We start from the raw sequence: 27667 nt of genomic DNA, 5'->3' as shown, positions 1-27667 counted from the left end.
TGTAGCTTGACTGACATGCCAGGATGTTCAATGACTGATACTCCGAGCTGTGTAGCTTAATAATCAAACAGAGGATGTCTACATTAAGGCATAGAATACAAGGTACTTGTAGACTGCAGGTTACATATTTTATAAAAAAACACATTCCCAGTCCTTTTTCTGCTGTTTTATTAAGCATTTACCCCAAGGCAATTCTCTTGTTAGCAGATTTTGGGGCTATTAATTGGTCTCGCTTAGCATTTCTTGGTTATACTCTTTCTTTTTCTAAGGTGGGTTTGTATACTTTCTTGAGGTTATTTTATTTTATTTTGCATTAACAACATATGGCCTCTAGTCCCAAGGTAATATCAGCATTGCTGCTTCCCTAACACATAAGGAAATGTATGCCATTAAACTTTAACTGGATGCCCTAAAAACTGTTATGCAGTGTGAATTTCACGCAATTTTAAATGACACTTTACAGTAAAAAAATTTGATTACTGATGTTCCATATGCTGAAATATCAAGTCCAGTCCCTGGAAATGTCCAAATTAATTAAATCATGATATATGCTTTATATTATACAAGCTAGCTGTCTGTCTTCTTAATGTGTTTGATCTAATTTTAGGGTTGTGGAGAACTGGAGCCTATCCTGCCAACATTGGGTGACAAGACAAGAGCCAAACTGCATTAACCGTTTGGTAAACCACCATACAGTCATACTTAAAGAGAACAGCAGTATTTTAACTTTTGCCCAGCTGGCCACAGGACACATGATCTGTATTCAATTGAAGTCTAGCCTAAAATATGTCTTAATATAGAGGTCATGGTCCAGATTTTGATTTGTCAAATGCTAATGTTGGAAAGTTACTGAAAGCCCCAGGGGCTGGAATTCAATTCTAGACTGGGTCACCATTTGCATGGTGTCCTCATTCTCTCCAGGATTGTCCTTAGATTAAATGGTGACTTGAGATTGGGTTGGAATGAATGAGTGGATATGCTTTGCAATGGACTGGCTTCTGACCTATGCCTAATTAACAGGACCTTGAAATTGTAAACACAAGTCCTTAAGAACAATTTTAATGAGAACAGACCATTTAGCACAATGTAGCTCATCAAATTCTATACACTTAACACTTGGAAAATATCATCAATGTACAATTTTGTTATGGTTTAAATATCAAATACAAAAAATAGGTCAAGCAATACAATATTTTTTTGTCAAGAATCAAAACAAGCAAAAATATGAACACCCTATGCATTGACACCATCCTCCCATCACCCAAATCAACACAGCATTGTAAGGAAATACATTAAGTGTATTGAGATGGCTTGGCTTCCTGAGTAGAGGGGCACCACCCACTAGCTGGCTCCATAGGCAATACATTGAAAAAAGAAAATTCGGACATTAAAAGCAAGGTCAGTGCAGTGGGTACACTCCATCTGATCCTGAACCAGCTTCATCACAGACTTGCACTTTTCATTTTTAGGGTTAGAGAGTTCAAGAAACAGTAAATAATAGTTGGTGGATTTCAAGTGAGAAACTAAGACTGTATTTGCACCAATTGTGTCTAAAGAGGATAACGTCTGCTGGATAATAGTACGAGGAAGAAAAGAATGGAGGACAGAAAGTTGGAAATAGCACAGCAGACTGAACTGGTGGGCATTCTCAGAACACATGAAGAAAGATCACAGTTATAATCCATAGTCAGCACATTGGCACAATCCCTACAGGCTGTAAGTTATAGAAAATGTATATAATTGAACTGGATATGCTGATAGTTTAGCACGATTAGCTAAATCATGCAACATTTTCATGCAACACTCATTTTTCTTCAAAACTGTATGTCATATACTATACATCTATATATCTGTGAAGCTCCGGGGTTCTCTAGTCTTGACCCGACACAGCCAGGCAGAGACAAAAGTTCCTGCACACAACACACTGTATTCAAGATTGGGGAAGTGCTTTTCTTCGCTCCTCAGAGTACAGGACAGTACATAGAGAATTCACAGTGCTTTCTTCTCTTTCGATTCACAGTCCTTTCGCCTCCACTCTTCCCCCTCAGGCTTCGTCCTTCTGCCTTCCGACTCTGGCTCTTAAGTGGTGGTGACTGGCTCCTTTTATAGGTCCTTAGAATGTTCCAGGTGGCTCATCAAGATTACCAGGAATCACTCCCAGGTGTGGTAGAAGTCCATTATAGGGCTCTATAGCTCCCCTTGGTGGCTCCCATGGAACCTAGCAGGGCTCCAGCTCCCAGCATGTCCTGCGGGAATCCGTAGTGCCACCCTCGCCCAGGAGGGCTGCCCACTAGTATCGCAGAACAGGTATTGTTTAGTTGTTGCTCTCTCTCACCTAGCCAGGTAATGGCCAGGGCTGCCCATCACAATATCATTTTTTTGAACTTCATTAGGAGAATACAACAATGATACTCTCATGTCAATACAACCAATTTAATGTGAATAGATAAAAAATACATTTATACAGTATATATACAGTATACATACATATAGTAGTTGTTCAGTTGGCATTGAACAAGCCACAGATTTGGCACAATGGTAGTGCCACTGTCTTGCAGTAAGGAGATTGTGAGTTTGCATCTCGGGCCCCTCCTGTGTGAAATATTCCTCCATGCATCGATAGTGAGCAAAGCAAGCTATTGACATATAATTGGCCCACCGCAGGCAGCCTTGGTGGGGGGGCACGTCCCTAGTTTTTTATGAAACATTTCTATGAGATAGGGGAGACACAGGGAAGATTGTACTGCCAAACTGAAGTTATAAGTAAATCCAGTTGGGTTTTGAAGGTTGCCAAATGAATTACCACCCTGTGTAATAATTTATTCCACCTATTGATGATTCTCTGAATGAAGAAAACAATCTTACATTTGTGCAAAATTTACCCTTAACCAATTTCCATCTTTGTCCCCATGTTTGTGCTAAAGAACTTATTTTAAATTACCACATGGAATCCACTGTACTAATTCCTTTCATAATTGTGGACACATAAATTATGTTGTTTGTAAAACTAAAAAGATTCAGCAATTCCAACCTTTCCTCACAGCTCATACCCTACATTGCTATAATCAGTCTAGCTTCTCCTTTCTGGATATTTCCTAAGCTTTTTGATGTATGGAGACCCAAACTACACTCAGCAGAGGCTGCCTTAGGGGTGTGCGTGGCCTAGGGCTGACCAACCCCACATTGGGCCGGTTATGTTAAACACTATTACCGGTTTGTGTGGACTGTATACACTTATACGCGAATTTAATAAAAATAATGTTAACATACACCAGATTTCCTCATTACAGTATTCAGCTAAATTTTTGCAAGATAAAATAAAAATATAACGATTTAATCTATTAAAAAAGTGCAATTCATAATTCATGACAATACCACGAGAGTGCAAAATGCGATGCGGTGTCATGAGGAAATTAGCAGGGCCTCTTCTAGGAAAGTGCCCAAATTGCAAGTAAACTCTGAGTCTCAATATGCAGTATGTCATAGTCACAACTCACGCTTACTGTCATGTCAGCCGGATATCATTAGCGATACATGTTTTTGTGCATTAATGTTTGGACATGTTTATGGCCTACAAATAAAATGTGAGTTTCAGTGTTTCGATAGGTGTGTGAAATTAACGTAGAGGTATCATAATTAAATCTTCGTAGTCTAATCTGGATGCAATGTCTTTTTCTATAGATAAGATCGTCAGACCACAAAGCCTGCCTTGAGACATGGTTGATCTCAGATAATCTTTTATCAACTTTACCTTAGGCAGTGATTCTCAATCAGTGGGGTGGGCCCACCTGGGGGGGGGCGCAAAGATGTGAAAAAAAGAAAACAAGAATGCAAAATCTGAAAAATACATCTATTGAAACCAAAACAAATTAACTTAAACTACATTCTGATACTAGAAAAATAAATATAGAGTTAGATAAATGTCGATAAAAGTTAAGTAGGTATAATAAAATATGCATCTATGTTATATCATTAATTAAAAAATAACAAATTGGTAATAGTGTTCTCCTTTCAAAAAAACTTTATGGCGGGCGTGATTAAAACTCTTATGAAAACTCGGGTCGCAAATACTTAGAGGTTGAGAAACGCTGACCTTAGGAATGAATTATACTGGCAACCCTTTTCAGGCGATGAAGGTGGACTATGGAATGTTTTCAAAGACGTACATGTACAGAATTTGACCTGTAATTAGGGATTTTAAAAGGGATCCTGTTAGAAGCATCTTAAATATATGTATACTGGAGAATATAACTTGACAAATCCACTTAAACTGGACATGTGGACTTCAAAAACGGGGCCTGGGGTGGTCGCCCCACTTGCCACCCCCAAATGCCACTCTTGACACTAAGTATTCTAGATGAGGCACCACTTTAAGAATAACCTTTCCTCATCTGTACTTGACATACTGTGCTATGTAACTCCACATCTTATTGGTTCTGTTGATCACTTCTGTGTATTGTCTGGATGCGGACAATGATGACTCCACTATTACTCCTAAGCCCATCATATAAGGTGTCATTTCAAGTCTTAGACCCCTAATTGTGTATTCAAATTTAACATATTTACTTCCTTTACTTTCAGTAGTTTCCACCTAATTTTGTGTAATTAGCAAACTTGACCAACATTTTAACTAAGATATATGAATGCCTCAATGATTGTTCCCATGTTGCATCTGCATTTAAACTACACATATGCATGTAGGTTATAGTTTCCGCAGGGCAGGCTCCAAACCATTTCAATGTCATATATACTGGTCAATGTTCAGCAGTAACTGTGCAACAATAAAGTATGTAATATTTTAGTCCTATATAGAGTTGTGCTGTCGTCAATTACATTTAATCTGGTCTGTGTGCTGTGTACAAATTTATTTGTGTCTATTTAGTGCTAGAGCAAATTTGTAAAATGAATCAACACAAATGTAAATTATAAAAACAGATGACTCACAGCACACTGCCAAAATAGTCGTTGTCAACAAGCTATAAATTGCCACAAAATCTCATTGAAGCAGTGTTACTGATCAGGGTAATATATAGCATGCAGTAGTTTGTGAAGGTGTCATTAAAAAATGATGATGCTAGAAACAGAAAAAAAGGGCTGGCATTAAAATAATTAAATAAAGAAACAAATAAATTAACAAGTACACAAATGTCAAATGTTCCCGTTTACTTTTTTTGAAGTCTTCATAAAACTTCCAGAGGCCTATTGCACTCGCACAGAACATACATCTACTGCTCCCTAAGAGAGTCCATTAGTAGCCTGGAGTGCTAAAAGACAAGAAGCAGAAACTTGCTCTTTTAGTTTGAAAATGATGTCAGAATTTGTTTCTGAGAGGTAAATTATCTCCCTTGTCATGTGCAATACTTGTTCTAGATGATGGATCCTTTAAAGAGCTGTACATACTTTAAAAGCCAAAGCCGAACCCATGAGCAGCTACCTGTGACAGTTATTAACCACTGCAGACAAATCTAACAGTGTAGTTATTTGGTAAACTTGATTTCATTTTGGGAAGAAAATCCTTCCTACCCGCAAGATTTACATGTTTAAAACTATTTGTACAAATGACATGTAGGTAACGCTCCAGGACTATCAGTCCACTAATGAGTGACCTTAGGGGAATTTGTAAACCTAATGAGCTGAATGGCATTTTCTTATTGTAAACACTTGTCACATTCACCAGTTTTCTATCAAAAATACCTTCATTTAAAACTTAATAAGATACAGTTGTGAACTTTAAATGGCGTTTATTCTTATAACCCCCCATATACCATTGCATAATATAATTTAAGTAGATTTAATGTAAAAGGTGCTAATAAGTCATTTGCAATTTTTATTCAGTATATGTAAAAAAATGTAGTCCTCTCAAAGGTCACATGTGAATTCAGAATGATAAATGAATAGGATGTGATGAACAAAATCATCCATCCATTATCCAACCCGCTATATCCTAACTACAGGGTCACGGGGGTCTGCTGGAGCCAATCCCACCCAACACAGGGCGCAAGGCAGGAAACAAATCCTGGGCAGGGTGCCAACCCACCACAGGGCGCACACACACACACACACACACACACACACACACACACCAAGCACAATTTAGAATCGCCAATGCACCTAACCTGCATGTCTTTGGACTGTGGGAGGAAACTCATACAAACATGGGCAGAACATGCAAACTCCACGCAGGGAGGACGTGGGAAGCAAGCCCAGGTCTCCTAAAAGCGAGGCAGCAGCACTACCACTGTGCCACTCCAACAAAATCATGGTAATTGCTATTTTTAGTTGCTGCTTAATTTTAAGTCAACTAATGGTGAATGGTTTACATATACAGACACACAAACACCTAAAAATGCAACCACAGAAAACATCAGCTCTCAGAATGAGTAATGAACCTTCAAAGTCATTCTTAGCATTAGATACAACTGCATTACTTTCACAGGAAAACTGTGACTTTAGCAAACCACAAATGAGGATGAGCTCATCTGGTATGTGGAAGAACAGCATGGAGCTGAGAAAAGCTTTTAAGATATTAACGAAGTGCAAACACAGATACTGAATCAGTGGGTGCACGTGTCTACTGAATACATATGAAAAATCTATTCTGTATTTAAAATGCTTACTAATCAAATAAAAGTGCTGCATAATGTTGCCTTGCATGAAATAAAAGTAATAAATCTTTCATTATTTTTTTGAACTTGGGGAGGTATGATGATACAGTGGTTATTGCTTCTGCCTCACAGTTCCTGAGCTTGATTGCAGGTCCTGTTCACAGTTATTTTATGTCTGCTCACATTTTCCTCTCTGTTTAAGGGATACTACACTAAACTGGGGGCCGAGTGAGGGAGTTCAGGAAATTGTCATCTTAAGCTCACGCTGTAGGGAGCTTCTTCCGAGGAGCTTTGTTATCCATATATCGCAGGTTCACAGCTGACCACTGATAGTTACCACAGTGCCAAATGTGTGACCTGAGGAGACAAAACACTTGATGTAGTTGGCAGGATTTGCACTGTGAAGTGCAGAGGCAGTGCTGTGCGTTATAACGCTCACAAATGGCAAAGGTGTGAGGCCTCCAACATTGAACCAAAAACAGTTTAGAAACCCAGCTGGCCAGCCCAAAAATAAGCCTAACCCCAGGGGCCACAGACCCTGGGAGACTGTGAGACTTCAGCCTACTAGGCCCCATTTTATGAGAGCTTGCAAAGTGCTTAGAAATGTCTCAGAAAATAAAAATATTTTACTATGGAGAGAAATCCGTAAAAAAAAAACTCTAGGTGTAGGACTGATCGAAAACTAGGTTCTTTATTTAACAAAAAGTAGCAAAAAGCTTAAACGAGAATAAAAAAAGGCAAAAGGGCTTGCCAACAAAACAACTTTAAAGTAAACAAGTCCCAAAACAAAATCCTTAAAGTTAGGCAGCAAGTCGATGGAACCAATTCATCCAAATAAACTAGGCAATACTCTCAGAGAAGATCCAACACTCCACATAAGCGCATTCAATGACACACAAGGAACTGACTTTCCCATCTTGCCTTAAAGGGACGTGGGGTTCCTTTTGTTAAGGGATTGGTGGCCCTGCCTTTTGGGAGGTCCACCCATAAATACAAGGAACATAAGTGGACAAGATTACACACAGAAACTAAATAATAAATAAAAAAAACTAAAGTTGGCATAGAATGCATAATTAGACAAAAAATAAATAAAAATATTAACATAATCACACAGTCACCGAATCAAAAATTAACAAAAAAGACATCCCCTGTGACCTTGTGTTAGGATATAGCAGGTTGGATAATGACCGACTGACTGACATTCAAAGGGAATTTAAATATTAGCCAAGGGAGAAACCATAGCTTAAGCATAATCCTGCATCGTAATGATAGATAGATAGATAGATAGATAGATAGATAGATACTTTATTAATCCCAAGGGGAAATACACAAAATCCAGCAGCAGTATTCTGATACAAAAAACAATATTAAATTAAAGAGTAATGGAAATGCATGTAAAAACAGACAATAACTTTGAGTAATGTTAGCATTTACTCCCCCGGGTGGAATTGAAGAGTCGCATAGTGTGAGGGAGGAACGATCTCCTCAGTCTGTCAGTAGAGCAAGACAGTGACAAAAGTCTGTCACTGAAGCTACTCCTCTGCCTGGAGATGACACTGTTAAGTGGATGCAGTGGATTCTTCATGATTGACAGGAGTTTGCTTAGTGCCCGTCACTCTGCTACAGATGTTAAACTGTCCAGCTTTATTCCTACAATAGAGCCTGCCTTCTTAACAAGTTTGTCCAGGTGTGAGACGTCCTTCTTCTTTATGCTGCCTCCCCAGCACACCAAGAGAGTTCAGCTGATGCCACCAGAAACAGGCAGTTAGCATGCAAAATCCTCTTAAGTTCTCCTTTTAGCTCAGGCCACAGGTAGCTTCTCCTGAGGGCCTTTGTAATTCAGGTGTCATATGTTCATGGTTGACCACTGACAGTTACCACAGTGCAAAATGTGCGACCTGAGATGGATCATGATATGATTCCATGACAAAACACTCCCACAACTTAAAGACATGCATGCTTAGTTAATGTGATTCCAAATTAGCCCGGTATAAGAGAGTGTGTGTATGTGTAAGAGTAATTCTTATAAAAATAATTCTTTGCATTTATTTAGCGCTTTTCTCACTACTCAAAGCACTTAGCAGTTGCAGGCCTTGCTCAAGGGCCCACCAGAGCAGAATCCCTATTGGCATTTACGGGATTCGAACCAGCAACCTTTCGATTGCCAGTGCAGATCCCTAGCCTCAGAGCCACCACTCCACCTGAATGTGTACTTTGACTGAAAAACACCTAATCCAGAATTTACTCCCACCTTGGGATACCCACAAGCTCCACACAACCCTGAAACAAATTCTCAGTATAGGAAAAAAAATAACAAATATTCCAAACACAGATACTAAAATAAACTGAAACTATTAGAATATTAGAACACTCTAGACTAGAATAGATCATTCAGTCCAAAAAAGCTCATCAGTCCTATCCACGTAATTCTTCCAAAATATCATCAAGTCTAGCTTTGAAGGTCGCAAAAGTCCTATTGTCTACCACTGTCTACTTGGTACCTTATTCCATGTGTCTATAATTCTCTGTGTGAAGAAAATTCCTATTGTTTCTATGAAATTTACTCTCAACAAGTTTCCAACTGTATCCTTGTGTTCTTGTTGAATTCATTTTAAAGTAACAGTCTCGATCCACTGGTCTAATTCCGTTCATAATTTTGAACACTTCAATCATGTCTCCTCTTAATCTCCTTTTGTTTAAACTGAAAAGCCTCAACTTCTCACAACTCGTCCCCCTAGTTGCTCTTCTCTGGATTTTTTCTAGCACTTCTATTTCTTTTTTGTAGCTTTGAAACCAAACCTTCACACAGTACTCCAAATGAGGCCTTACCAGTGGGTTATAAAGCTTCAGTATAACCTCCTTGGAGTTGTACTCCACACCTTGTGCTATATAACCTAACATTCTGTTAGCCTTCTTAATGGCTTCAAAGTACTGCCTTGAAGTGGATAGTGATGCGTCCACTATGACAACCTGATCCCCTTCACGTGCACTTTTGATTTTCAGACCTCCCATTACTTAACATTTTTATTTCGAATGTGAACATTCGCAGTTGCTGTAGGTTTTCATTCAGGCCAATGAGTTGATTCAAAGTTAATCATTTACTGCTTTTAATCCACAGGCTTCTTAAAATGCAAACACCTTATTATTTTTCTAACTCCTAAACAGCATTGTTAGCTTAACCATGAAATGCAAATAACAGGAAGAGAAGAATTGGTCCAATTTACACCTTTTGTGTTTTAATTTTAGAGCATCTCTTTCAGTACAATATTTGGATAGAAATAAAACAGAACACCTATTAATTAGAAAACCTGTTTAACAAACATTTTAATATTTGTCAAAAAGAAAAATCATCATATTAGAAATGTCTAAGAAAAACTATAACATTCAATAACATGTTTTATTAAAAGCTGCTACTGGCTTCTAAAAATAGGCTGCCACTACAACCCTCCAGAAGCTGAGTCTGACATCCCTGCCATACAGAATTGCAGAGGGCTGAAGCCTTCACTGGCAGAATAAAGTGGGAATCGCCTCTGAACAAGGATGCAACCCACCACACAGCACACTGTTTGGTGGCAATAATCAATAAGAAAGGCACCTTAAACACACACAAATATGATTGAAAATATAATAAATAAACTATCTTAATCGAGCAATATAATGAGACCGATGCAATGATCATCATTTTTCTGGAAAGGCTGTATTTTGTAGGCAGCACTGAGGTAGGCCTCACAGCTGCAGGAGACTCACCTAGTATCCCAGCTCAATATCTGTCTGTGTGGAGTTTCCACAATTTTTCCTTTTTCTTAATGTGTGTTCTCAAGGGGCTTCAGTTTATTCCCACATTTCAAAAATGTGCATTTTAGCTCTAAATTGGCCTGGCATGAGTGTGGGCATTCATGTTAATGTCTAATATGATAGACTGGATGAACTTAGGGTTTCACTCATTTCTGAAGTGATTGAGTGTCAAAAATGAATACATGAATGTGTATGGTACATAAATAAGATACAAATCGTGTTGTGAGCTGAGGTATGGATTCTTTTTTTTACATATTTTTTTATCTTTCATAACACCTGGTAAAGGATACACAGAGTGTTCGAGGATTATTGTCACTGAAAAAAAAAGACAGAGAGAATGATTCAGGAGTCAAAAGACATGGTCCAAAAAGAGCAGGGGTCAAAGCCAGAGAAGAATATTAACAAGGCAAACACTACCAAAGGGACTGGGCAGAAATGAAAGGTCAGAAAGCAAGAGAAGAACAAAAACAAAAGTTAATGCTAGGGCCTATTTGAAATAGTACCTATCTATCGTTAACAAAGAAGTTGTTTGCAATATCCAGCGAGGGATACTAAGGCTGCCACACACTGCCATATTGATGCCAGTAATCCTTCAAAAGCCACTAATTCGGTATCTCAACAGGTACATGATGACTGTCAAACAACAAGTAAAATAAAAAAATATATATAATGGTGATGAAAAGCAACATGCACAAAACAAAACCAAAAGGGAAAAATTAAGCTCAGAAATTAACTCCTGATGTATAAAAACCCCAAAGTAGTCAAAACATATGTATAAAAACTACATTCTGAAAAGCTTTATTCGTATCAGTAAGTACAATAATAAACAAAATGTAAATAAAACATCAGCGGACATATGGGCATAAAGAGGAATAATACTGAGTTAAAATGTTAAGAATATACTACAGTATGTATTTAACAGTATATTCATGATATGCAACAGAGAACAGGAAAGTCTGAAAAGCTGTAATGCTGTTTGCAACTGTAAATAAATGCCGACTTTCCACATTCTCATCATCCCAGTTGGGTTTTACCATTAGGTTTAAAAAGGTTTCCTTTTTTAGCTGTCTACTGTCCTTCAATATATCAAAACTGTGTGGATTAGATTAATTTGGGTGTGGACCGTATGTGTTATAAATTTTATCTCTCTTCGATCCTCTACTGGAATCAGCAGGTTTAGAACAGGAGTAAGTATAATACTATTTGTGGGCTTTTGTCTTTTTTATCTGCTTCTATTAATCCTTCCAGTTCTAAATGATAAAATTAATTCTTCTTTTACTTTTCGGGACCTGCTTTATTTATAGCATTTTTATACATACCATTGATTTGACTCCTGGGTCCAACACCTTCACCTTTTTAGTTTGCCTGCTAATTCACCTCCTTTAATCTTATCACTTATTATTCATTCTCCTCTTTTAAGAACCTACATCAAAGTTGCACCATGTCTCTCACAATTAGCATCATTATTCTATTTCTCCTTCGTACTCAGTTCTTCTTCATGCACATCTCCCATGTGTTTTCCATGACTCCAATCGCAGTGTTTAATTTCAGTTACTAACTCATTTTTTGTCTCTCAATGACCTAAAATTGAATCAGATAGGATTTTACCTTCGTTGTTTTTCAAGTAACTGGCATGCATAGTACATCCCCTCATGTTTTTTTGTTTCTGTTTTGCAGTTCTTTATATGTTCCTTTTTCCTTCTGTCTTGTAAACTGTAAACATGTGCCTTTTTGCTGCTTTGCCTTTACAGATTTTCTAGCACTTATCTGTACTTCCTAATAGTTGACCTTGTCCCTTCCACCTTTTTCCATATTTAAACCTCATGCTCTTTAAATCATTTGTCTTTGCTTTTAAATTAATTGATATCTATGATTTATTCACTGTTGTGTTGAAGAGTCTGAGTACTTTTTCTTGTATATTTTTTTATTAATTGATTTCCTACAGTTTAATCCAGTTGTCTTCTTTTTTTCAAAGATGCCCATGGTGTTATGACATCAGCACAGCATCACCATGTTCCCAGCTGCTGAAGGGCACAAATGCACACATACAATTTCTGTTGATATGAACAATCATTGCCAGCATTATTCCATCAGCATATCAGTATGGCCAATATCTACCATTGTTTTTCAAAGAGAACATCCAGGCCCGAAAGATCAAAATAGGTATCTCTATTAAACTTACTTAATTATATACAAGCTTCTTGTGTGCTGGAACATATGCAACACAAGCGTGTTAAGATCAGTATGATCCGAATCCGTTCCTTCATCACCTATTAATGCTGGGCCTGTTCCATAGCCAGGGGCGTCGCTGTCTTTATTGCCTACTCACTGATAACACTATTATGATCTATCTATCTATCTATCTATCTATCTATCTATCTATCTATCTATCTATCTATCTATCTATCTATCTATCTATCTATCTATCTATCTATCTATCTATCTATCTATCTATCTATCTATCTATCTACTTCTGGTTAAGATTTTTTTGTGCTTTAGACCCTTGTGCTTGTGTTGGCATCCTCTACAGGTAAGACACTACACCACTTATTATTTGTAAAGGACATATAAAGCCCATTTTTGTTAAATATTTTAACATTTGATTTCATTTTTTAATCCATCCATGTTCAAACGTAATATTTAAAATGAATAACTAATTCGTCCATCCAGCAGTTGTACTTGGTTTGTCAATTTCAGAAAATAATCACCTGGGGCCTCATGTATAACGGCATGTATATAATTCATACTAAAACATGGTGTATGGACAAAACTGAAAATGTATGTGTGCACAAAAAATCCAGATGCATAATACTGTGCATATGCTAAGTTCCACACACTTCCCCTATATAAATCCCAATGAACGTGAAATATAACGCACATGCACACAACCAACAGCTCCAGCCCAATTCCTCCCAGAATTTTGAATATGCAAATTAATATAATTAACCCCTTCCATTTCGTTTTTTGTTAAAAGACAATGGCAAAAGAACATGGAAAAAAAATTTCAGAAAATGCGAAGTGGAGACAAGGAAAAACGTACTATTTGTTTGCGTAAGCAGTGCTATAAGGAACAAAAGGAAGTTGTTGTGATGTAAGATTTTGTATATAACTTTGGTGTTACTTTGGTGAGAGGCATTCATGCTTGTCCCCCCTCCCTTACGACTAAGTCTCTTTGTAATTTTACAAGATGTTCTATTTCCCCCATTTGTCTGAGGTATGACAGTTTAGAATTGGTTTGTCTCAGAGCCCTTTGAGTACCATGATGTCCTATTGGCTCTAGGGGTTGGACAGAAAAACCTATAAATTCGCTTGCTTTATCTCACTCTCTCTCTCTTACTAACATCTGAAAAAAGCATCCCTTACTAACCTGTGATGATGAAGACAACACAATGAAGAGCACAACTCAGCAGCCATATTGAACAGACATGTGGCTGAAAGCTGAGCACCAATGATGCCTTAACTAGAGACATTTTAAGTAACTACAAGTCTGTGTGCCACCTGAACTACACATCACCATTTAATCAGGTTGTATGGTTTCCAATATTCAAATGTATTTTGCATTTTGTTATTATTTATGAATATTATCAGTAATACATTATTTTATGTGTAACTTAACTCCTGCTTGTATTTTTACTACATCTAATTGCCTGAGGTTATAGATATAGAAGGGAAGGTGGGGATAATTTATATACAATAATACCTTATAAACAGTGTTAAGTCTGTGAGATTAGGCATTTGAAGGCTACATATTAATAATACAATAGAGGAAAGTAGAGCAATATACATATTACTCTACCAAAATAATACAGAAGTTATGGAGTGTAGTGTATTTATAGTGTAGAGTTGGCACCAAGCGCCATAATGGATCACCCATCCATCCATCCATTATCCAACCCGCTATATCCTAACTACAGGGTCATGGGGGTCTGCTGGAGCCAATCCCAGCCAACACAGAGTGCAAGGCAGGAAACAAACCCCGGGCAGGGCTCCAGCCCTCCGCAACATTGGATTAATTCTCTCCTTTTTACATGGCTCTTTGAGTTGACTCACTATCCTTAAAAGGTCTTTTGGCTTTTGCCACACTAGTTTGAAAAAGCACCTGCGACTGTGCGGAGTTGCCGTTATTATAGGCGCTCCTGCTATAGATGATGTAATGCCAACTCATTCTTTTGGTGTTTCATCCCTGGCTGATGTAACTTGTCCGGCACTGTTGCATTAGCAATGGGTGCATTCAACCGCTCCGATTACATTTGGAAAACGGGACATTGCTGTAAGTTGCACATTCATTTTTGCCAGTTCAAAACATAAGGAAATCTTATATATCTGGATGATTGCTGGTATAATGCAGCTCAGTGATATCTGTGAAATACCCGATCAGTCAGCAAGTTCACACTGAAAGGCTCCTGTGGTTAGAAACCCGAGAGTGGACAGAACTTGCAAGGAGCAGGTAGAGCACAATTACTCAAAGTCTGCCTTTGTAAAGTCGCCGCCAGTTCCACACACGACTCCAAGAGCATAGCTCTTGGAATTCGAAATCAACTTAGAAGCCAGTTGTTATCATCTATAAACATGTGCTCTCTTCTAATTCTTCCATTTGCAATGTCTTCTAACAACTCTAAAGCAGCTATGATAGTTGGTATAGTCTGGCCATTCTGTGCACCATTATACTGTTACAGAGTGATTACAATCAAGTCAATTAAATTTGTAAACGATATGCAGTTCATTTTGGTTTATTTGATAAATCCCACATCATTGATGAAAAAAGGGAGACCACACAGAAACAATAGCACTGCTTTGATGCTGGGTGCTGCCAGTTTGCAAAACTGAGCAGAAACTTGCATACACAAGGGGGAGTCTGCCATGAAAATGCGTGTGGCTTTTTGCCTAGTTTATTTTTTATACATTTGAAAGTGTGTGTGGAAACGGGCGTACGTAGGATTTTTATGAGTATGCATCATTTATACATGAGGCTTCTGGTGATTATATTTTATAGTAACTGTTATGTGGTTGTTTTCATGTTGATCAGAGAGCAAAAACGAAGTGATAAACAATTTTTAATTGTTGCTGACAAGTAGTACTGTATTCATTTTTGCAGTATGAGCTGTCCAAATGAAAAAAAAATATGAACAGCAAAAAAATTAATACATTTCTCCTTGTGGTCCAAGCCTGAAGGGATGTTTCCACCATTTGATCTGTTTAGCCTTTAAAATTCAATATTAATCAACTACTGAGAAAAATACCTTTGACCTCAAGATGCACACAATGTCTAGTGAAATTGGGTCATGCTGCTTGATAACCCGTGAGCACTACCTAAATCCATTAGCTGGAGAAAAAGATGCTAGTATGGTCTTTGTGCACTTCAGCACACAGTCAGTCATATTGGCTGCTCTATTGCTAAGCCACACTTACCTTGGGATTACTAATTTTTTTTCTAAATTCCAAACACTTTTGAACCATTTATTACTTGTTTTCTTTTTGACTATGTAACTAAATGAATATGTGCACAAAAGAATTATTATTCATTCTGCTTCAGATGTCTTATCAAGAATTTCTGTACAATCAACCTGGAATTGATACTATCCTCAGAAGTGTAATGTAGCTTAAATGAAAAAAAACATCAAGGGTGAGTAACAATCAAAGGTCTAAAAATAAGAAGGCTTAAAACTAATTTTCATTGTGATGTTAATACGGTATGATAACAAAGTTTGAGCCTTTAGATAGGAAACTGATAACAAACCATTTCTGATAACATTTCAACTCTGTGATGGAATCTTTCCTTAACAAACTCTGGGAGAGAATTGCACAACCGTATTGCACACACAAGATCAAGATTGACTGGATATAATGAAATGCAAAGGAGACTGAAATCTGTGCATTGTGATGTGGCTGTCTGATGTTTCCTTCGGTCACACTAATCATCCTTTACCTGCCAATACAGTTTCAGTAATATTCATCCATAGACAGCAATGGCTTCTGCAAGGATGTGAAAATTAACACACTGGAGATGCTTCTGCCTTCTTGAAACTGATGACTGGTATTTTTTCTTTATCTTTTTTCACTGGTTGTTGTAAACTTTTTGGCACACGTTTTTCACAACATAACGTGTAACACAACATATTGTCTCTTATGATTCTTACTATAATATACAAAATTCACCATCACAAGGCCGTCCCATAATAATGTCTAACTGGGTAGGATCCAAAAGCAAGCAAGCTGGCAAAAGTGGCAGCCAAAACATCTTGAGACACTTTGTCTGTTCATTAAGGCATAATTAGCCTATAATGACAAATTTAGTGACGTATTAAATTGCGCGATTAACAATAATTACAATATAAAAGAGGGGCATAAAAATAGCATGAAACCAAATTAATAATTAAAAACAATAATCAGCTTACTTGACTGCTTCAAAGTAGAACAATTTGAATGAGCAAGTGGGAACTGAGAAAAAACTAGTCACACATGGTTATTTATGAGAAACAGGAAAGGTCAATTAACCTGTTCCACCTCAAGGGGAAAGGTATTTAATTTAAAACTTCTCAACCTAATAAAAACGTGTTAAAATCCTCTCCACCTTGAGAATGGCTTGACTGTTTAAAACACCATAAATCCTAAATCAGAGACAGGGTGTGATGAATCCACACAATGCCATGATGATTAACAGAGGGTGTCCTTGTATTACTTTTACTACATTTTCCAAGGTTCTCTTCTTCTCAGACTGAGAAGTCTCTTACCATAAAATAAAGGACACGGAAAATAGAGGAATACTGTGTAAGACACCTGTGGTATAACAACCCGTTTACAAAGGAATAGATTCAATTAGAAACTTATAATAAATCACAATAAATACAACAGCAGAGGAAAAGACCTTGAATCAGTTTCAGAAAAAAGCGGTCCATTTTGGGTTGAAGAGTTGAACTTGGTTGTCTTCATTAGAAAACATCTTGCATTTGAGTTATGTGAGAAAGTAATTGGAGATCCTAAAAATTGAAGTCAAAGCTTGACACATTCAACTAAGACACAGTGTTTGAATCGTTATCATTATTATTCCATTACTGATTAGATTAGTATTCCATAACTCCCTGGCCTGCCAACACAGCAGATCATACTGTACAAACTGTGAGAACGTAAAGCAAGAGAGGAGACATTGTTGATTAGCTTGCAAAATGAAACAGATTTTTAGTAAAATATCTAAATACTAATACAATTCACATTAATGTACATTTTAATTTTGGATTATTATTTCACAGATTAGTCTAGGCATCTGGTATTATAAAAATATGAGCCATGTATATGTGCCCAAAAATGATCATTTTAAAAACAATTGAATAAGAAAAATGCATTTTTGTTCCAACTAGATTTCATAAAAATGTGTAATGCCGAGGTCTACGGTTACCACAACAATGTCTTTGTTTTCACAAAAGTTATTATTACTAAATAGAAAGAAAGTCTGTGTAAAGCCAGAGCCAATGAGTTTAGCAATAAAATTTATGAAGGAAATCAGAAAGACTGACCATCTGTATAAAGTAGCAATAGTATTGTCAATAGCTACATCTTGAGGAATTATCAATGTACAGTAATCAATAGCAAAAAAGAAATTATAAAGTGATGACAAAAAGGTGTTTGTCGAAGTTAACAAACCAAATCAGATGAGCTTCAAATAATAATAGTGGCTATCAAATGGTTGGGTGAATCTTTATGGGTCAGTTGCAGTGTGCTTTGAGCTGCGGATGATCCCATGCTGGTGTGCTCTTATTTTATTTTATTTTATTTATTGTAACAAGCAGTGCAACAGCACTTAGACCTGAGGATCGTCTCCTCTTCGTACCGTCCAACGTAGTCTGGTCTTTGTTCACAGCTAGTATGCTACTATCTCAGATACTCAACATCCTTTTTGTCGTTGTGTTGTTTGTTTCAAAACAACGTCACCATCATCTACATATAAGTTTCATTAGGAACACTAGTTTTGTAAAGAAATATTTGTTTTCCTTCCTGAAAAATGTTTAAAATCTCTGTAATAAACACTTTAGATGCTGACTTTAGTAAAATAAGTTAAAAATGTGTTTACTCCTTTGTTTTTTTTTTTTTTAAATAATTTTCTGTATTGTGCTCTGCTTTGCTCATATGCCAGGTTAGTTGGCACTTATGTTACTGAGTAAAAAATGAGTATTTTTAGTTACATAGAAGAGGGGACCCAAAAATTCCCTGAATTGTTAAAAGCTTTATTATACAGCTTACAGCAATTCCATTTTAGTCACCATTAAAATACGCCCATTGAGTGGCAATACACTTGTCCCAGCACTTCTTTCATTCCTGGAAACATTTCCTGTACTCATCTTTTGTTTTAAGCCTCCACTGATTTTTTTGTGGATTTCTTCCATGGTAGGAAATTCACCTTCCCCATCAGCCTCAATTTTAAGTCACAGGGAGTGAGGTCTGGCTAATACAGGGGCCACAATATTTTTGGCCTAAAATTCTCTGACTAACAATGTGGTTTGTGCAGGTAAACTGTCATGGTGTAGAGGTGTGTGCAGGTGCTCTGTTACGGATCAAAATGCAGATCTGTGTGTGCCTTACAAGTGTTTTTTCCTGATGCTCTCACACAGGCATCTCAGTAGTTCAGTGTAATGTTGCTGATTAACAGTCTGTTTTTAGAAAAAACTCTATATTAACAAGTCAGTTAATTTGCAAAAACAGGATCAACCTATTTTTGATGTTCAAAATAACTTGATTTGATCTTTTCAGCTTGGAGAAAAACAACTTGCCCAAACCAAGTGCACAATTGTAGAGAAAATATAAATGTTACACACTCAATCAACTCAGCATAGTGGCAGTCGGTGGACTGATTACTGTGGGCATACGATGCGCATTGACATTCAGTCACTAACTACACCATACTGCCATGTTGTTGACTAGTTCAGGGAATTTTGAAAACCCTCCTCGTTTGGCATGCAGCATGTTGTGTATAAAGTGTGGTAATGCTGTGCTGAGGAAATTGAAGTACATGCTCACCACTGGGCCATTTTGTAACGCGTCTCATAAGCAATGGCATGAGACTGAGTTCACTATATTCAAATGCTTCTGTTTATTTCCTGTCATACTAGCTGTGTAGGCCCATGCTGAAAAAAGCCCAGGCTCCTAGAAACTATTGAAATCGTCAGAAAAAATATTGAAATGCAGAGTTGGAGATTTTGTTTAGAGGACATGTTTGCCCACCTTGTCTAACAACAGCTAAACGAATTTCTCTCTCCTCAGAGGTTTCATTTTGCTGATGTGCTCACCTCACTTGTGTATTAGCAGCAAAGCGAGTTTGTCTTTCGTTGGCGGTTTCATTTTGGCAATGGAGTCGCTTTCTTTCAGTTTCATGCTGTAGCCTCGCACTTCTTTCTTCTTCTGACTCGTTAACTTGAGACTGCCTTGTTGGCTCTTTGAGCTTCATGCTGTAGCCTTGCACTTCCAGGCCAGACAGAAAGACACACACACTTCCAGGCGTAGATGTTTATATATAAGACTAACATGTAAAAAACACCTCATGCAAATTATAAAGACAAAGAAGGCTCTCCCAGACATTTAAAAAACATGTTTTGTTCTGGATAAAGTAAAATAATTACACATGTGACTGCAAACACATGTGGGGTGGAGTGGTGGCTCTGAGGCTAAGGATCTGTGCTGGTATCCCGAAGGTTGCCGGTTCGAATCCCTGTCACTGCCAAAACAGATCCTACTCTGCTGTGCCCTTGAGTAAGGCCCTTATCCTTCAATTGCTCCAGGGCCACTGACACTGTGCTCTGACCCCAAGGGGTATTTGAAAACTAACAAATTCCTAATAAGAGAAATTGTATAAGGTGAAATAAAGAACACAAAAAAACAATTCAGTCTTCAAATATCTTGAAACATATATTCACAGCACTTTGTTATTGGTGACATTCTTTTAAACATTTTCTGAAAAAGCAGAGAAATGACAATTTGCTGAAAAACCAAGAAGGTATTAGCAGCAGAAAAAATAAACTTTATGTATCCAGAATTTATCTTGGATTTAAATATTTGATATATGGTTGTGGCTTCAATTAATCATCTGTTAAAAACCAAATATAGTGCTGGGGAAATGGAGAAACAATTCATCATGAAGACAAATTGCAAACAACAACAGTAGTTTTCAATAATGGTTGATGTATGGTATGGTAATTTATCATTAATTGTCACTGGCCAGCTAAAATATTTATTTTCTTCCTTCAGATTTCTTACACATTTTCCAAATGTGTTGCGTTCAGGGGTTGGCTATTTTTGTTTTATGGATTGATACTTTTCCTCACATGAGTTCAGGCTTAAACTGACAGTGCAATATGGGCATTGCCTCTCTGTGTCACATTTCTTTCCTCTCACTTTTTCTTGCAGTTTGCAGCCTGACAGCTTGCGTCCCACAGAGACAGCAGCTTCAATATCCAGTTCATCCAGCCTCTAGGACTAGGCTTTAAATACCAAAAAGACATAAGCTTCTATGGACCGCAACGATTGGACACACCACTCACCTAGCATGGGTGGAAATAAGAATGGCAAAGAAACAAATAAGATTGTTGCCTTACTGGGGAGCATCCAGTAGAAAGCAGGTTACAGCTGCTAGACCCAGAGCCATGGCTGTCTTAACGTATGGGCGCTATGGACAATGGCTGGGGCCCACGATGTTTCTGATTCCTATGTATGTTTCTGTTTTGCTATCAAAACAGGGGCCTTTAAGACAGCCCTGCCTGGAGCCAAAAAAAAAAAACTCGAAAGAAATGAAAATGTCTCAAAATCTTGTAGACCTCAGCTATTAGCACACCAAATGTGAAATACATCGGTTAGGTAGGCCTCAAGTTATATGGCAACATCTGGTCATTGTTCATGAAATTGCACAGCCAATGTCAGATGTGTCCAGTAGTTTTCCATACAGTTAATAATATACATTGGTTTGTTTTTCTTTTTAGAGATTGTAAAAATTATCAAACTAGTGCCACAAGGCACACGCATGAAAAAAATCAAAGTCTATCAGGGTGAAAACAGTCTCCTCACATTTTAAGTTTTGTGATTGAGGAGTCTGTCTGCTTTTTACAAAGCTCATTTCACTCTTCTACCTATAACATAAAACTGAGCGACTTTCACACATTTTTTAATTAGTCTCAGTTTTTGAAAAACTATGAAGAAACAATATGATATGGTCTCATGTCATGTTTAAATTTAGCTTCTTATGCAACACTAGAAAAACATTTCAAAAATAACTTAAGCAAAAATCAAAAAAGAGCACATTAACTGGTAGGTGGCTGGTAAAATGTGTTCAAGCTGTCTGTAATTTGTAGCCGTTTTAGGAATAAAGCAGTTTACATATTTGACATTATTCCATCTGTATTCATGTACCCACTCTGTGCCTTTCAATCAGTATAATTTATTTGACTGGCATGTACAAAGTGTCCAAGCAATCTGCAATGTTTTTTTTAAAAAGAGATAAAGATCTGAGCTCCAAACTTCTTTGCTAACCTGCTGACTTTTCAGAAAACTTTTCATGAGCATATTTTATGTTTTGTGTAATGTTCCTTTGAGGGTTGAATACAATAACAATTATATAATATGGCACACCTGATGAAGGTTATATAGCTGACATACTGTGTCCTTTAATTTCTTTTCTTTTTTTAACATGGAAATAAACCTTAACATCTGTTCTCCTATTATACATATGTCATATCATTTTCTAATTTGCTCAGTCTGGACTAGGGGCGCAATGGGGACTGGAGCCTATTCCATCTAGCATAGGGTATAAGGTGGGAACAAACCCAGGACAGGGCACCAGTCCATCAAAGGTTGGACACATACCCACATACCAAACAAACACTAAGCCCAATTTAGCGTTGCCCATTCACCTAATCTGCATATCTTTGGATAGTGGGAGTAAAACAAAGTGTCCATAGGAAATACACACAGACACTGGGAGAACATGCAAACTTCACACAGCGAGACCAGAACCCTGGGCTCCCTATTGCAAGGGAGCAGTGCTGCCACAGTGCTGCCTTTTATTATATACTGTATATAATTTTGTGGTTTAAATATTTAGATATACAGTACATGACACCACAACTAGCAATCTGTAAGACTAACCACCTAATTTCTGCTTCTGCAATCACAAGCCATGCACTTTTGCTTCTACAAGTATAAAACCATTCCCTGGAAGTCTCTGTCAAGTTTTCACCTGACTTCTAAAGACAACACACCTCTTGGTTGAGAGAAGCCTTCAATAGGTAAAAGAGCTGTCAAGACAACCTTGACCAATTTCCATCTGCATATATCAGACTCACGACATTGTTAAAGGGAAACGCAAAGAGAAGGATATAGATGACAAACTCAGAATCTGCCAGAAAAAAAACTGTGATGCCACTTCCTCCTTGAATACCAAAGCCCTTCTTCTCTCTTCCACTTCCTCTATGATATAAAACACCCAAACACCAGGACTTTGTCATTCTGGAACCTGCCTCCTAGGGTGATGGAGATCCATAAACAGGCTAGCGTACCAAGTCAGATAGATTTTACTTTGCTTTGTATTTCCTTTATACCCAAAATCTTTAAATGATTTTTTATGGTGATTTTATGGTGTGAGTGTGTATAGAATGTTCAGTCCATTTAGTCCCCCAAGTTTTGCCTGCAAGGCGTCAGCCTAGGAAGGCTCAAAATTGGAAAACTGCCTTTTTTATATATGTAATTTTGTATGAAGGAGTCACAAATGTGGTGAAATTAGATAAGAGGCCTCCAAAATAAACCACAGAAGCAGGCCAGGACCTTGACGGAAGGCCCAGAAGAGTCTGACGCCAAACCATCTAATCCCACAACTTTTGACTACAGGCTTCAGCCTATGAAGGCTCATATTTGGGAGATTAGCTTTTAAAGTACAAAAAATGCAAAAAAGTCTCAAGAAAAATAAAAAATGACTAATAATGGAGGGAACCATCGAACTCTGGATAATAGAGACACTTCCAGGAAAAAAAATCTAACATTTTATTATAAAATAAAAAAAAACGAAAAACAAAATTTTCAACACAGCTAAAAGGGGTTTGCCTAAAAGGCAATCCTAAAATGAACAAGTCCAAATTCCACTATCTGTAAGCAGAACTACTGCGGTGGGTTGGCACTCTGCCCAAGATTGGTTCCTGCCTTGTGCCGTGTGTTGGCTGGGATTGGCTCCAGCAGGCCCCGTGACCTTGTATTCGGATTCAGCGGGTTAGAAAATGGATGGATGGTAAGCAGAACTAAAGAGACAAGCAAAAATAAGCCAGAAAACCAGTAAATCCAAATAAAGCTCAGTACTACTTACAACACGGACTTCAACCAAAACCAATGACCTACTACTGGATCTCTACAGCTTACAGCCCTTTATAACCAGTGGGGGGGACCCATAGTAATGACATCACAGTGGCCCCACCTACTGGAGGCTCCTCCCACAAATACATGGAACATAAGATCCCTTCAAATATAACAAAAGCAACAATAAAACATGAGATGTACTGAAATACATACATTTATATGTATTTTTTTGTTATTTTTTGTAACCAAAGCTCAAAAATGTGTGACTAACTTAGAATAACAGAGCAAGACTAACACCTTAGCAACTAAATCATTATGGGTAGTTTTATTTAAAAGACTAATGGTTAGAAATCCAGCATCTTAGCAACTAAGCAACACGATGTGTATAATTCTCTGGAAATTTTTAAGGTAAATTGCTTTAGGAAAAAAAAGACTTTAACCTGTATTCAGTAAAGAGCGCTATACAAATATAAATTCAATTAAACTGAATTTAAATACATGTCTAAGCCTTAGCCGTAAGAGGCCCCCTCTTCAGTCAAGCTTTAACTTTTGCTCTCAAGCTTTTAATTTTTATTTGCATAAATTCACCTTTGATTCCATGGTAGAAAGGCTAATTATATAATTGAAATATCCCTGAAAGTTGCAATAAAAAGGAAAACAAAAGTGAAGCAGCATGTAAAACAATTAATAATCATTAGGTACTAATTAACTTATCGGAACAACATATGGATAATAAAATAAATTAACCCCTTACACCAATACATTTACACAATAAGCAACCCCTGTGCTCCATCCCTGCTGTGCCAAACAATTGGCGCAGTTGTGCTTGGGGGTGAAAATTTTAGCGTCAGACATGAGGCTGGAAAGCTGCCAGATTACTGCAAGAATTTTTTTATGTTTTTATTTTTTGTGTCATCTTGAAATTTATTTTAGTACACACTATTGGGACTTAAAGCAAGTGCATTTCCATCACGGTTTAATCGCTTAATGTGCCCTGGTCACAGTTATTGAAAGTCAAATAAAACCTTACCCCACAACAGTTAGAAGCCTCGGCCTCTCCTTCTGCCACATGCATAATAAGATTAATGATCTAGTAAACATGTAAAGACTGATGGTTTTGAAATTATGAGACATATGTATTTGTACAGAATAATATTTTTCAATGCCAAGATTACATTAAGTCAGCTTAATAACCTAAACAAAGTGTTTCTGTGTTTCACAATTCGCTTCTTTTCAGACGAGACCTTTGCCCTGCTGCCTATTCTTACACTTGCGAAAACAGCTGGATTAGTAACCACAGAGGTTTTTCCCACTTTTTTACAAAAGAAATATATTATCAGCTGTGTAAATAAACTGCAAATGAAACATGTGTCATGCAGGAGGCCTGCTTTGTGCTTCACTCTTAACCCTTCCTAAAACACCAGGGTGTGTGAAGTATAGTTCAACATTAAGATGAAATACCCTGCTGCTATAACCACTGCTGCGTTTCCAATGGAGTTTCTTTTTTTATTTCTCTTATAATAAAGTTGTGTTTTTTTTTGTTTGTTTCAGAAGCCTTCCAAAATAAGAAAACCTTTGGCACAGGCACCTAATATGCATTCTCCATTCAGTCGTCACTGGGCTTCATTCCTGAGAACTGACTGGGAGGACAGCATAAGAAAAACCAAAGGGACCACATTTCTCAGCTTGCTTAGTCTTGTGGGAATCCACCAACAACAGCTGTTTTAGATGAAAAAGAAGACAGGTTCTCCCTACGTGATGGTCATGAGAAATAAGCAGCAAGTGAAAACAGTAGAATGGATTGATTAGATTCAGAGAGGCTATTCAAAGTGTAAAAATAACAATAGTCGAGTTGGCTGCTACATCATGTTTAATAATGTACCTGGGCATACCATTTGAATACAAAACCTTGAAACTGTATATTGCTTTTGTTTTCACTGATTATCTAAAAATTGAGTAACACATATTGTAATTTGATACTTTTCATAGGCTTCTGATGCTCACTCCAAATTATTGCACACTTCCTTCTACATTAACTCAGAACAGCTTCTGCATTTGTTGATATACAGTTTACAGTACTAGAACTTTTATGCTTTCTTGTGGTTGATTGTTTATTAATATTTATTTAAATATTGTGGACCACCAAGGGTGCATACCAGCCACTCTACCTGACACAGACAGGCAGACACAAGTTCAAGTCCAGCATACATGTTTATTCCCGTGGGGAAGGCCCTTCCCTTTGCTCCCCACTTAACAGCACAGTACAGTACATCAGTAGCACAACACAGTCCATTCTTCCTTTCCCTTTCTCTGCCGCCTCCACTCCTCTCTCAGCAAGCTTTGTCCTCCACTTCCCGACTCTTGCTCCTTGACTGGAGTGAGGCAGCCCCTTTTAAAGGGCACCTGGAAGTGTTCCAAGTGCTCCCAGATCTTCTTCCAGCAGCACTTCCGGGTGTGGTGGAAGTGCTGCAACCCAGGGCACAGAAATTGTCCATGCGACCCCTGGTGGTGGCCACGGGCCCCAGAAGGGTTGAGCTTCTAAGCTCCAAACCTGTGGTCCCACTGTAAGGCAGGGGGGTTGCCCTCTCTTGTTTTTGGGGAGGTATTGCCATGCATATGCTCTCTCCTCCAGCCCTGTCATCACAGGCACTCCTGGCCAGGCAAGGTCTCCGGCCATCCACCACAATATATACATAACACATATGATCCACTGAAGACAAAACTTAAAAGAAATACCACAATTACCAGATTAAAATGTTAAAGGCAAACTAATATAATTATATATGTCCTTTGTCCAAACAAAGTACTCACTTTCTTTCCACACTCACCCACACATGCCCCATATACAGGGGAGCACCAGTAGGAATATAAATTCCATTCAGGGTGGTCCTTGTCTTGTCCTCTATTAGTGTTGATCATCGAAATTCTAAGTTTTTTTTTGTGGGAAATATGCTATGTTCGCTGGTGACCTTGTTTGCTTAATATTTTCTTGGAAATTCACACTGTGGCTGACTTAGACTAACTTTTTCTTCCCAGGGCCCCGTGATGCTTTGCAAGGCCAGAGTTATGTCAGAGAGCTGCGGTAGCAGCCAATGTTGGATTTGTTCTGCCAAAGGAGTATATACTGTAATGCTAATCTTAGCAGTGGGCTAGCAATTCTACCACTAACTAAGTCCCACAGAGTCTGTAATGCAAATGATCAGCATTATATACCCGGGGGTGGGAGAGCAGTCCCATCCAATGTTGGCTGTTACAATTCCGGATGTTGCGCTGGCTGTCCAAAGCATTTCACTTTGATTAAATTTGCTGATCAACACTACTTATTATAAATGTAAATTTCCCTTTTTTCTAAATGCAAAATACGAAAAGAAAGTAGGACCAGCTAATTAAACAATTAGACCAATTACTGGGAATGAAACCTGTCAACCACTGAGGTTTCCAGGAATGAAATAGGGAGCCACTGATTTAGACTTCTCTTTCATCCTGCCTTCCATTTCCTGGTACTCGTGATTGCTCTTCACCTGCGAGTGATTACTCACAATATATACTGTAGTTATGCTCTAAGACCTTAGAACATCATCTGTAATATTGTCCTATTTCTTTGCACCCCTCTGAAAAGGTGTAATGGGTCATCATTTTGTGACTAGACATGACCTGAAAGTAGTGCTGCATAAACCACCCAGAATGTTTTGCAATATGTTTCATTTAACTACAGCTTCAGCTGCTACAAGACTTCTTTATTCTTACTTTCTAGAAATGCCAATCTGCAAAGATAAAAGATGCCGCTGGTAGGCTGATATCTTAAACACAACTACGTGATTTACTTAAGCTGACAGGACATCGTAACTGTACTGACTCCGGCATCATTTTTCTCTTTGGAGTCCACAACTGTCACCTTCTTGACCTTTCATTCCAATAAAAAGCACTACCCTCATTAGCAGACAAGT

At 37.8% G+C, this 27667-nt stretch overlaps 1 long non-coding RNA gene across 1 annotated transcript; it reads left to right on the top strand.

Moving 5' to 3' along the window:
• Positions 1–25300, top strand: LOC120530025. Its single transcript, XR_005633880.1, has 3 exons — positions 1–102; positions 608–680; positions 25272–25300. It is a non-coding gene; the product is annotated as an uncharacterized LOC120530025 (long non-coding RNA).
• The last annotated feature ends 2367 nt before the right edge of the window (positions 25301–27667 follow it).

This window comes from Polypterus senegalus, chromosome 5 (genome assembly GCF_016835505.1).
Source record: "Polypterus senegalus isolate Bchr_013 chromosome 5, ASM1683550v1, whole genome shotgun sequence".
NCBI classification, from domain to species: domain Eukaryota; kingdom Metazoa; phylum Chordata; class Cladistia; order Polypteriformes; family Polypteridae; genus Polypterus; species Polypterus senegalus.
Note: the sequence above shows the minus strand (reverse complement) of the source record. Positions and strands in the feature narration are given on the sequence as shown.